Source organism: Toxotes jaculatrix, chromosome 17 (genome assembly GCF_017976425.1).
Source record: "Toxotes jaculatrix isolate fToxJac2 chromosome 17, fToxJac2.pri, whole genome shotgun sequence".
In the NCBI taxonomy this organism is placed as follows: Eukaryota; Metazoa; Chordata; class Actinopteri; family Toxotidae; genus Toxotes; species Toxotes jaculatrix.
Genome location: NC_054410.1, coordinates 18,313,175 through 18,326,893, shown reverse-complemented (window position 1 = coordinate 18,326,893; position 13,719 = coordinate 18,313,175).

The window sequence follows — 13,719 nt, the reverse complement described above, 5'->3', positions numbered from 1 at the left end:
AGCTACAACCATGTTGCAGATGTCTTGCTCTTAGTAGTGGTCTCGTCCTACTCCTTGCTATTCACACATATAAAATATAACTACTGTAATGAACTGTACCCTGTGTTCATGAGAAGCAAGATCATCAGTTTTGATCAATAAGATATATTCAGCTGGTCAACAACTGTCCTTACTCATCTTCACAGCTGTGCTAAAACATTTACAGTTTGTTTGATAGAATGAGAAATTCAGTTCTGTTCTGGAGGTTTTCACTTGTTCTTCTGAAAATATACATTATCGTGTGAGAACTGCGCCAAAGCAACTGAGAAAAACTGTGAGCAGGTATGCTGCTTGCTGAGAGCAGTGCTGCAGCAGCTTTCTACTGTGCAGCATGTGGTTTAGCATAGCTTTAGACTTTAACCTGTGTACGGGCCTTAATTGAGTCAAGAAGGTACAAAGTAAGTCAAATTCCTATTAATAAACATTTAACTGAACCTACTTCCTCTTGAAAACTCTTCTTAAAGCTGCGGCATGTTGTTGATCTGCACCTCCCCTCCATAACTGCAGGGGATCTCTGATCTCACTGCGAATGAGGCTAATCACAGTCTCCACAACAAAAATTCGAACCGAGCGCTCGGGTGTGAAACAGGATCCTGCTCCCGTTAAATTGAAACAACAAGATATAGGAAATCATTTGCATTCTGAGCAGCCGGTTTACTCAAGTTGCGAGTGTGATGTTGTTTCTGCTTTGTGGCTGCATGTGGGGGGAATGTAGGCCCAGCAAACTGCAGCAAACGTCATATGTTTTCTAGATTGAGATTCACTGTTTTCACAAGAAAGTCTTGTTTATAACTTTATAACTGTTTAGCCCTCTTTGAACATGCATAGTTTTAGCTCTGTTTACGCTTTTACTTTGTTAGTTTCCTCTTTTTATCTCTCTGTAGAATTGTATTGGTTGACAGGTTGAGTCTTCACATGATCCTATTAGGACACTGCTCTGAACTGACACAGCTGCTGCCTCGGCTGTAAGCTCACAGACAGCGCAGCGCTCATGTCAGACTAACTCACTCTGCATTGTTGCTCATTCCTATTGTACAACAGTTTAACCTTTTCGGGAAAATTAGCTTTTAATTGCTAGCATTTCTTGAAACCTCAACAAAACAGCCAGGGCTTTGTGACACATATAATCTTTCATAAATTACCATAATAAAGTATCATAAAGTTCACATGGTTTTTAATGAGAAGGAGTTGTTTCATTTGATCTGTTTTCCTTTGCATATGGAAAGAACGTGTTTTCTTTTCTTTTTTTTTTTTTTTGGAAACTACATCTGAAAATTTTCATCCTCAACAGTGTGTCCTATTGAGAGTGTTGCATCATGGATTGTTCAGCCTACAGGAGTTTCTGAACGCTTGTGTAACGTGTTCTACGAGTGTAAACGAGTCAAAGTGTCTCCCGATGTCTTTCACTGCAGGAACAGGCTGGTGAGGGTCCGGATCATCTGTCAAGCGGCCAAGAATTGTTGGTGTCAAAGATGACGAGGAGCTCAAAAGGACATACTGAAAAATGCTGTCAGAGAAAACCATTTCGACGGTGTTCACGAGCCCGATAGGAGACTATGTGAGTAGATGACTGATTGACAAGCTACACTCACTGACAAGCTACACAACTGCTACACGTTATGCTTTAATGGAGGCTGTTCATGCTTTTATGTCTTATAATCGAGTGTTTCTAATATTTTGGCCAACATGGTAGATTTCTTCTCTAAGTGATCACTCAAATTGGAATCAAGCAGATTACGTGAGAATCAGCATCCCTAATGTCTTCCATATTTATGTCTCTTCAGTATAAAATTCCATCTTTGTGTTTCGTTGCTGTGTTTTCTTGCTGAGCCACTGCAAAGGGATATACTGTAAACTGGCAGTTGTATTTAGGCTTATCCCAAGGACATGACACAAGAAACCCTCAGAGGAATACACAGTGAATTTTGCTAACTCAGTGCTGCTGATGGCCTGTGTTACCCTTGGCTCAGAATACACTTAAATACACAAAAAATACTTACCTTTAATCATCTACAATTGTAAGGAATTACTTTTTGATCACCTTTTTTCATTGGGACAACATGGTTTTGAACTATGTCTGACCAATGGGATACATTTGGGCTCAGAGCACTGTTTTTTTTTTTTTTTTTTTTTTTTTTAAACTCTTTTATTCATTCACATCATTGTGAAAAGTGGAGAGTGGAGCAAAATTACTTGAGGCATAGTGGGTGAAGGGAAGAAAGAAACGGTAGCAAACAACAAAAACAAGGAAAGAACAAAGACAACCAACACACCACTGAAACCAAAGAGAATTTGTGAGTGATGAAATGAAAAATGCTTTAATTTACTACGCATAACAACTTACAGGGCGAGCGCATTACTTATTCAAAAGGCATCACAAAGACTTATGTGAAATTATTCAAAGAAAGTATTACTAATTTAATCAGCATTACAAAGCTTTGTAAAAACGCAGTGTGCACGGAGTGAAAGCTGCATTGTGAAACTTCATGTTTCTACCATCCTTGATGCAGTTCCTTTGCCCCAACATGCAATCGCTCACTCCACCTACGTATGCAGGGACTGACCATACGACAAACCATCTGTCTGAGCCGGTGCTCTGCTTAAAAGCACCGGCGCGCCATCCGTAACCCTCAGTGATCATTTGGATTCTACAGGTGTGTATGTGAGAGACACATGGTTGTATTAGAGGAGCAGGCTTTGCGTCTTACCCTGTTTAAGACAGAGTTGCTGTAGTTGCCTGCAGAGCCGGTTGGTTTTCTCCTGGTGAGCTGGCTAATCTTGTGGGTTCAGTAAAAACCTGTGTGGTGGAAGGAATCTGCAGTTTGGTGAGTGTAAACAGCATTCAGTACCCCCCTAGCTTCTTAATTGTATCCTTACACCACAGGTACAGGGGCTGCGGTTGAGCCGTGAGCAGGGGAAGCCTATGGCCTGCTAACTGTTACATCTCGACAATATTCAGCTCTTTTCTAGTTTGTTTGCGTGTCATGCAAAATGTGGGGAACTAGAGTTTTCAGTTTTTAAGGCAACTGACTTTTTAAGTCACTTCGACCTACGTTACACCTCATGTTGCTCAGTTTTTATGGTGTGTTCAGCTAAAGGAGAAGTTAATGTTTTGACTGTAGAGATGTTACTTGTTGATTATTGGATACAAATGAAGTTGATCCATGAAGCCCTAATGAAGTTTAAATGAAGTTTAAAATAAGCTCTGGACGGGTTACGTATGAAACCTTGTGTTACTGTCCTTCCATTGGAAAAAAAAAAAAGCAGTATAAACACAATCATTTTAAAGGACATCACATAAATTATTTTAGTCATACAGCATTTGGCTTTTTGTCACCTTGACCTAGTTAATATTGTATGTCGTATTGCTGTGTGTGCTTTTACTCCTCTGTATTGTAAAGAACATAGTATCTCTGTGTTAGAGAACAGAACTGAACAAACAAGATCAAAACTGCACAGCACCACTCAGTAATTCAACAGGTATAAGAGATGAGAGAGATGAATTATTCATTGGACAGTGTTAGTATCCAAGTCATCCACGTTTGTCTGGAGAGTTCATGATTAAAATGTGGGAGGGGAGAGCTTCTGATCCAGCTTATGTGCTTTTCCTACATTGCTGCATCTCTATCAAGCATGACTCCTTATCAAAGTAAAGAAAGTTATATCAATATCATCTGTTTTCTTTCCTCCTACTGTTATTGTATGCAGGGCACAGTCTCGACCTGTGGTTCGGGGGTTGGTTGTATCACATCAGAAACAGAAATTTCATCTTTGCATAATTGTGGTGGTCCATTGAACATCAGCCTTACACCAGAAAAACCAGCTTCAGCCTCTGGCATTATCAGAAACCTGTCTTTCAATGGGATATTGATTCCCTTGCAGATCCCAGGAGAGCTATTCTGCAGCTCATCCTGCATAATACCATCTGAGGATGGAGTGGAAGGCAAAAGCTATCACAGATTAAACTATCACAGATTAAACAAAAAAAATATTATATTATTAGATTGATCAAGACCTTTGCCTTTGCTTCTGTTACTGTAAGTAATTAACTTGCCCAAGAAGCCAAGGCTGGATTCATCTTTACCTTATTAAAGTAACACTAGTTCAGGATTCTATGGAGTCACTTGCATGTAATTTGCCAGCAACGTGTCGGGTGCTAATGCATCACTTGGTAACACATTATAGTAATGTGATTACCTTTTCCAGTAACAAGTAGTGTGAGAGATTACAGCTAAAGATTCAGTGATTGCAGTACAGCTGCAGAGATGATTAGGTGTGCTAAGCTCACTTCTTAATATGTAATGAATAATTGATTACGTTTTTCAAGGAACTTGTTCGATACTGATTAGTGCAACTCTTCCTCATCATTACTGTCTTTTCGTGTTCGCGTTTTCAATCCTTGCTCTCGGTGCTCGCTCTCTAATGCTTCTGTCCTTCATTCCCTTGTATCTGCCCATCTCTCTCTCTCTCTCTCTCTTTCTTTCTTTCTTTCCATTGTAATATTATGGAATTATTCATCCATCGGTGGCATCCATCCCCGTGTGACTGCTTCGTTGGTCTAACTGCTTACCTGCTGTCAGTCTACCAGCCTGTACATCATACTCTTGTGTTCTCTTACACTCTTGCACAGAGGCTCTTCTTCCTCTCTCTTCCACGTATTGGGCTCATTCATATTCCCCAAAAAATGCCATTCATCTTGGGAAAATCTCTACGTTTTAAACTTGTTCTTTTCCCTGCTGTGCCCTTGTGAGCTTTGGGTTTTTTTTTTTCTTTTTTTTTTAGATGATTAGCCACTTTATACCTAGAGTTCAAAGATTTAAAAGCCTGTAAGTCTGAAGAATCTTAGTAAAAGGGATGTTGCTGCATCTTTTGGAGAAATGAATGAGTAATGAGCTTCGACAAGCTTTTATGTCGTACATGGAAATTCTTCCATTAGACAAAGTTGACTGCTTCATCTTAACATAAAATTTAAGTTGCTTTAATGCCTTAAATTCATCACTGATTACTCATCACGCCTCTCACAGCCACTTGCCTCATCAGTTTTCAGGTTTTCCAGCTTATAAGCCTTGTTGTTTGATATTAGAGACTCACAGTCACCTCATGACTCAGACTGTGTGAAGGGTTGAACAGAGTGGGGATGGGTTAGGTTTTTCACAAGTAGCAGTCAATAACCTTTTTCTGGACATGAGTGCTGTGTGAGAACTGTGGACCAGAGGCTGCATGCCTCTCAGTCCAGAGAGCCTGGACTTTCAGCCTTAGCCTGACCTGGCCTGATATCTCACAAAATATTTTTGCCAGAACCCGACCTGAAGCCCGGAGCCATTTCAACATCAAAACTCCCTGTCATTCTTCGTCCTTCTTCATTTTTCTTCCCCCTCTCTGCCTCTCTGTCTAATGCTCACACACACTCTGCAAACAGCAATAAGCACACAATCTAGTCAGCTGCTACATCAACATATCAAACTACTGGTAAACTGACTGAAATATTAAGTGGTGTGGGGTAAAACTAATCCATTCGGCATGCTGCAAACAAATAAACTGTGTTAGTAGAATGTTCACACATTTGACATCCTTTTTTTTTTTTTTTTTTTTGTCTGATAAATCTCTGGAACAGAATCCTACATGGGTCCAGTTCACAGACCTGTACCCGTCCTACACCTGAACCAATCTTTTACCTGCAGTTGCTTTTAAATCAATTCCTGATTTGACTCAACCCATCAATATAAGACTTAACCTGACCCATAATTAAATAAGGGGTCAGAGCTGCTGCCGGGGGGCGAAGGGAAAAGCTCAGGGCCTTGAATGCTGTGGTAATAGAGAGGTAATAAATGTTAAAGAACACGGTGATAGTGAAACTTGCAGAAACAACCTTGTTTTCAGAGTTTCCCTCTACTCAGACCAACTTGATGGCAGAGGACATCACTCAAACCTGTAGACCTCTCAAGACCAGACAGTCTTTCATACTTTACACACGCCAAAAAAATCAAAAATTGTAGAGTTCAGATGTATTAATTATTGTTTGCACAGTGTAACCAGCAGCACTGATATTCTCATATCTGAGGCACTAACACTGATCAGTTGTCTCTTACTAATAATGTATTCGTCCTCTCCTCCACGTTGCGTCCCGTTAGTGTCAGCACCCGTGGTCACAAAAAATTGCACAATTAACTGGTCACGCCCGTTTGTGATTGTGCCTGAAGAATTTGTGTTTGCACAGAATGAACCTACGCTTTAAGGGGCCATTAAAGGTTGGGAACTTCTGACATGGTGCGTCGTGATCATCACAGGAGAACATTGTGTCTTTTGAAGCGAGCTGGAGAGTGTGAACTGTGGGGAAAATGGCCTGTGTGTGTTACTCTTGCTGCTCTTTGTTAATTGGTGACACATCATGCTGCCTGCTGCCTTTCTCCATTTGGGTCTGTTGGGCTGTTTAGGTCCACTGCGTTTTGGATTGGGTCTAATTAACTTCATGTTTCTTTGAACTGTTATTGTCCTGACATTCTCCTGTGGATCATGCTTCTTTAAAAAAACAAAGAAAAAGGAAAAAAATGAATAAATGCATGTTTAAACGCATCCTCGTCTCAGGCCTAGTAGACACTGAAGTCAGACATAATGTGTAGATCATGTCTGAATCTATAGGTCTCAGTTTCTCACTTTTCTACAAGCCCCTGTATCTCCCATCATTCCATTACAACAGACTGAATCCTGCTGACCTCAGCAATTCTCCACTCTTTAGTCCCGTATAGGGTGTGTGTGTGTGTGTGTTCCTGTTATCTCCCACGCAGTAATAACAGCTCTTTGGCCCCAAACAGAAGCCAAGAGCTAAGAGCAAAGCTATCATTGCCAACATAATAGACTTATTTTATACGGTGTGAGTGTGTTTGTGTGTCTTCTTGCCTACAGTTACATGTAGTTTATCATTGATAAATTTGTGTCCCTGAAACCCCCCCCCCCCCCCCCCCCCCCCCCACACACACACACACACACACAGAAAACACATGCACTCACTTACCCATGCAATTACTCACCCACCTACACTTAAGTAGAATGCATTACTATTATGGACTGTCTGCCTTTGTAAGCAGCACAGCCACTTCATGGGTGAAGAAAAAGGAAAAGGGAAGATGGCTGAAAGATGCTAATATGGTTAAAAGCTAGATTTCGATGCGCACATACTGATTACTCTGCTCTTGACTTTTTTTAAGTAAAGCCAGGTATTAGATCCGTATTGGACACTTGTGCATCTCATGATGAAGGCCAAAATTAAGCACCAGCGGTTGAGGTAGTAAGAAGTGAGAGAGTGGAAGTCTGGATGTGGATGGTGGCAGGAGTTTTCAAGGTCTGACACTGACAGCCGCCACCCCAAGACAAAAGAGACAACATCAGTCTACTCTACATGAGTCTGTTAGCTGTGGACTGCAACTTGAGCCTCTTCCTTTTAGCCCGTATTTGTTTACATTTTGGAAAATTGCAGCCATTAAAAGCATGCTGAATTAGCTGTTAGCGGTTCCCATTTGCAATGTACCCATTGATGTACAGACAACAATCACTGGATTATTCTGATACTGAAGAAAACTAAAATGTGATGGTTCTCAGACAGGTTTTGGACCTACAAGGAGCAAGCATGTTTTTCTGTAACACATTTATGGACATTGATTATTTATAAACATCAGAGGTGACATCCTTGGAAAGTGTAAACCACACACAATCTAAAAATATGTGTCATGTCTAAACGTTTAGATTGGAGTTATGCCAGGGATGAATTTTGATGCAAATTATATTGGATGCTGAGGTTTTAAAGTACCAAAACTGTCTTTCTTTGTCTGTCTTGTGTAAAAGTGAAACCACCACCATTAATTTCAGTTCTGTGATATTTAGACAAAATGTGATAGATTCGGTGAAAACCTTCCTAATATTGAGCTCCACCCCTGTAGATTTAATTAGAGTTGAGGGAGGTTTGTCAGGAGAGGTTATTCTTCTTCTCTAATCCACTTAACTCAAAGGAGTGTTTACTTTTACAGACTCAACTGACCGCATTATACTCCCATGCCATCGTAATATCACACTTTGCAAAGTAATATCCCAGAATAATCCAAGGAGGCTTTTTCAGCACAACCTTTACCTGCATTTCAAGAGCTAACTTAATAACAGCAGAGAAGTGGATTATGTCGTAGAAGCCATCTGTGAAATGTTTTGATATTTTTGTCCTGCCGTGAGACGTCTGGGTGGTGGACACTGGGAAAGGAGTGAGACAGAACTTACATGAACTCAAACTTTTCTACAGCCAAATCAATAAAAAGATCACAGTTCTGACTTTGATCCAGCTCTTGGGCCTGATAGTAACTTCAGTTTGCCGTGAGATGTTCTGTCCTATTGTTTGTGCCATTAAATGGCTCCAGGAGCAATCAAGGCACAGCGTTTACTCTGGTCTCTGAGAAGAGAATTGCTTTGTGTTTGATATTTACCCAAAGTTATAGCTGATATCTTCTGTAAAATGCAGCAAAATCTAATTTGAGGTTTGCACATTGTGCCCTTAAGCGTGTGTGTGTGTGTGTATGAGAGAGAAAGAACAGAAAGGAAAAAAGTGACTCACTCATTTTAAATGTCAGAGGGTTCACTGAGGTTAATGCATTGTCACATTTTATTTAATTTATTTATGAAATTAAGGCATCTCTGCCCTTAAGAGCAATAAGTGGCCGTTTGAGTACTCGCCTTAAAATCACTGCATCTACACAAACCGCATGTTTCTTTGAATGTCACAGGTGGCTCTGAGGTCACAGAGTTTTCCCACAAATCTAAGGACCTTCTGCTTAAATAGCAATTATATAAAACATATGTACACATCCAGCTGTTGTGTGTCTAATGCTTTTGGGTGGATAAAGCAAACTTGTTAACAAACACCCATTTGCACAGACACAGAGCAACATTAGCATTCATTTGAAGCTGTACGTCTGACCACCTATTGAAAATAAGTTGAATATTCACTCTCCTTTTAGCTTTGTTTTGGCCTCCACCACCAGCTACATTCTCTGCTGTGTTTACTAGCTAGTTGCTGACTTTGTCTTCGTGCAGGGCAGGTTGTGTACAGTTGAATTTTAGAACTTTTTTTTTTTTTTTTGCTGAGAATAGCTACGTTCTGTGCCATGATATCAGTGAGAGTGAACCAAAACAGTAAAGTTGTGTGAGTGGAGCGGCCTCTTTCACATTTTTTATGTATTATTAAGATATGTTTCTATAGATGCTTTAACATAGGTTTGTGGGATTAAACCATGACTGCAAGTGTGATGATACCTGTCAGTGTGTTTATAATGTAGAAACCCAGATTTATCAAATTTATTTTTATTTTTACCATTTACATGGAAGCCAGAGATTTAGGTTTTTGTTTATTTGTACAACCATTTAAAAAAAAAAAAAAAAAAAGAGGGAAATTTGCTTTGTTGTCATCACTCAGCAGCAGTGATAAAAAAAATATAATGGAAACAAACTGAAGAAAATAAATAGAGAAATTATTATTTTCAAATTCACATTAAGTTTATCTTGTCACGTAGTATAGTATTTATATGGAAACCATGGCAGTGAGGGCAAATGAGAAGTCAGTGCTTATGTGTTTGTATTCAGGAATGTGGAGAATAATACAGTTTGACGTTCTAATGGTTGGGTTTGTTTTTCATCAAAGCTTTGTATGTAAAGGCCTGCAGGAAGACCTGACAATCAACAAGTCACCAGTAATGAATTGCAACCCTGTTGAATGTTGAGAGCTGTAGAATCAGGCTGGTGTTTGTCCTCTTTCATCAGTGTCTGCTGTTTTGTTTTGTTTTTTTTTTTTCCTCTTCATGTGTGTTTCTGCTTATGAAATCTGTTTATTGTCTTGTTTCATTCTACTGAATGGCTGTTGGCCAGGTCTCCCTAGGAAGAAAACATGCATGATCTCAGAGGGAATGTCCTGGTTCACAACAAAGCCTTGCATAAAGCAATGAAATAAAAAATGTATAGGCATTAAAAGGGAGGTGGGGATGAAAAATAAAAATAAAGACAATGAGTGACTAAGAGAGGGAGGATAAGGAGATGTGTAGGCTGTGTATACGTATCTGTGCCTCCCACATATTTCACAAGCAGGAATATTAAGTCAAGCATTAAAATGATAATGCCTCACTTTATTCCACTAGAGACTTCTTAATGACCCGCCTCTGTCTCCCTCTCTCTCTCGCCGTCTCTCTCTGCTTTAATCCCTTTCCCTCTCCTCCCTTATTGCCCACTCATTCTCCCTTATTTAGTTCTGATTAAAATGTGGTCACTGATCCTCCTCTACTCATTCATACCTATTTTTCCCCTGCTCACTTCAACCTTTCCTCTGATCATTCTTCTCCCTCTTTTCATCCCTGTTCCCTTCCTCCCCCTTCCACCGTTCTCCCTCCAGGTCTACAAGAGGCTGCTCAGCCCTTGAAAATCCACTGCACCATCTGAAACCTATTTATCCCTTTTAAATGAGAGGGTTGATACGGCATCCCCGTGCTTAATTGTTCTTAACGATACTGTTTTCTGGTCATTTAAGAAGGGGGAAAATTCATTAGTATACACAAACTCTAAGGCTAAAAACTGAGCACTGCCTTTGTGAAAAAGCCAAGAAAATTAGCTTAACCAACCAAAAGAAAGTCTTTGGATTACAGTGTTTAAAGACTCCTTTTTTCTTCATGCTAAATGTGAAATAAAAGGTAGTATTAGCTGCAGGCGCTGCTGAGTCTAATGCATAACTGCAGATTGGTGCCACTACTAAATACCTATTTTATATGGCATTTATCATACAGAAGAACATGAGAACATTTGTTGAACTTTTAAAGAGAAGACAGTGGATATTCACTAAACTAATGTCAGATTACTGTTGGAGCTGCACATGTGAGAAAAGCAGTGGAGTTTGGAATATTGGTTGAAGAGCAGACACTTATTAAACTGCAATCGTGCATTTTTATCACAGATGCAGAGATTTGAAACACATGCTGTACACATGCTGTTGGAAATGACGGTTAATGTTGTGAACAGGCTTGTTTATTCCTATAAAATCATTACCAAATTGTCATAATCTCAGTGGGATTGTCGTTCTAAATGTTAACTCCCAGGATGCCGTCCTGGCAAAATCTGGCTCATTTCCATTCCTGGGTGCACCACAGAGCCCCACAAAACTTCTACTAAAACATCCACAAGCTGTCATAAGCCCTGTGTTTCTGCTGATGTGTCCAGCTGCATTACTCTCCATTTCCATCAGCGGCTGAAACTTGCGTTTTGGGACATTTTACTTCTTAAGCTTTTTATTTTTCATTTCAAACAGGCCATGTTCATTTGCTTTCAGCTCATTTTTCAATTTACCACAGAGCCGTCTGTTAAGCGGCTGTCATTGTTGTCATATTTGTTTACTGGTCATGCCATTTAAAGCGGGAGGCGTAAGTTTTCTTTTTTTTTTTTTTTTCTTGTTTTCGTTTTGTCGTTGTTGTTTTGGTCGTGCTCCAAACCGGCATTGACCTTTGTAAGGGGATAAATCCACTAAATCGCTCAGCCGGCCATAAAGAGCTTTTTAATTACTGCACACTGTCTCCTGGCATTTTAAACCCGCGCTCTCTGTGTCCAACTCTCCCATGATCCTCCCACTCACTCGCTCTCTCCATCCTTTTCTCCTCCACTGTGTCTCTTGCCTGTTTTATCTCACTGACTTGAACTCTTGGTTCATCACTGCCATCTCTCAATCTCTTTTACTTGACAGTTTTTTTTCTTGCACGTTTCTCCACATTATTCTTTCATTCCCTCATTTTCAGCCATTTTCATCCTCTTATCCTCTTTTTCCAGCTAATACTCTTTTCTTCACTCCAGCTTCTTGCCTCTTTTCATATTCTATCCATTTCTCCTCCCTCACTCTCTCACATTCTCATATCTTTCTCTAACTTAGTTTACAGAGAGTGTGTGTGCGTGCATGTGTGTGTGTGTGTGTGTGACATTGTTATTTCCATGAGATTTAATTATCAATCCTCTAGATGAGGGAGTTGGCACGCACAGCCAAATTATCACAGACGTCATAAATTAACAGTGTAGAGAAACTTGAGCACAGACAGGGACAGAAACACACACAATCATACAGTGAACAAACACAGTCTGACACATGCTAGAACACACACATACACACAGACATGTGACCAGTGTGTCACAACAAGTCAGATACAGGCAGACATAACAACACACACCCACACAGTCTAAGACATCGGCTCACACAAACACACAAACGCAGTCATATCCCATCCTCTGCACTTCCACATGTATCCATAAATGGTCAATGCGAAGCTGCTCATGTATACTGAGGTGTATGCTAATGAGCATGCTAATCATCCCAGCAGAACTCAAAGAAAAGGAATTTCATTGAAACAGAAACTGAGGTGTAGAAATGTTATTTTGTTTGGTAACTTCAGCTGTGGCGTTCTGTTCTTCCACAGTGTGTCCAGTCCCCCAGAAACGTTTCCAGGGCGCCTCGGTGCCCCCAGCAGGGCCTGTGTCCTGAAAGATGCTGTCTTCCAGGAATGCCAGTTTTGTGTGCCGTGTTGTGCAAAATAGCACTCATCCTAATAATCAGGCAGACTTTTTGTAGATGCTATAAAAGCCTGCCACCTGAGGGATCTGAACACTGCATTGAAGTAGCTCCATGGTACGCTTCACAACAGAGTGTGCCCGAGCGTGGGCGTCATTGTAACACGTTTCCCCCTGTGGGTTTGCAGGGGTGAGAAGCCAGCGCCTAAGGGGGTAGGCCTCAGGAGGTAGGCCTCAGGAGGTAGGCCTCAGGAGGTAGGCCTCAGGAGGTAGCCTTTTAACTTACCAACAAGCCACCCATTGAGCACAGCACCTGCCTGTAGTCTATTCCCCACACCGCTATGTGCTAGACTAAAAGACTCATGTGTTGAAAAGGCCATTGTGCCAGTGCTTTTTTCAGAACCATGTAAGGGTAACATACAACATGGGCATTAATTGAATTGGTTAATACTGATAAATTTTTGGATGGTGCCCTAATTGTAATATGCAGTCAATTAATTACATCTGGGAAACTGGACACTGCAGCAAATTGCATTTCGATGTTGGCCTATCCTCCTGTAGCGTTGGGAAACTTGATGTGTGGGCTAGTCATTTTGATAACCACACCCAAAATGACAGGCATTTTTGAACTCCAGGATGGCTAATGATATCAAACACAGTACCTGTTGGAAAATTCTTGTTGAAAAGATTCAAGATTCAATTTAATTGTCATTATGCAACACAAGATTGTGTAACAAAATTTATATAACAAGTTATATAAAGGACTGAATAAATAATCAAGTCACAAAATAAAAGTGGTTTTGTGGTGGAGTGTGGAGGATGAATTCAGTAGTCTAACAGCCTGAGGAAAGAAACTGCTCTGATGTCCGGTGGTACGGCAGCAGATAGTTCTGTATCAAATACCAGACGGCAGCAGGGTGAACAGGCAGTGTGGCTTTTGTGGGTATTGTGGCCTTTGGGCTCTGCACAGGCACCTCAACTCACTGATGTTTGGTAGATTGTTAGCAGTGATGTTCTGGGCAGTTTTTTCACCTGCAGAGCCTTCCTGTCCTGGGCTGCGCACGTCCATGCCAGTTTGTGATTTTTCTTGTTAGGATGCTTCCTATTGCTCCTCCG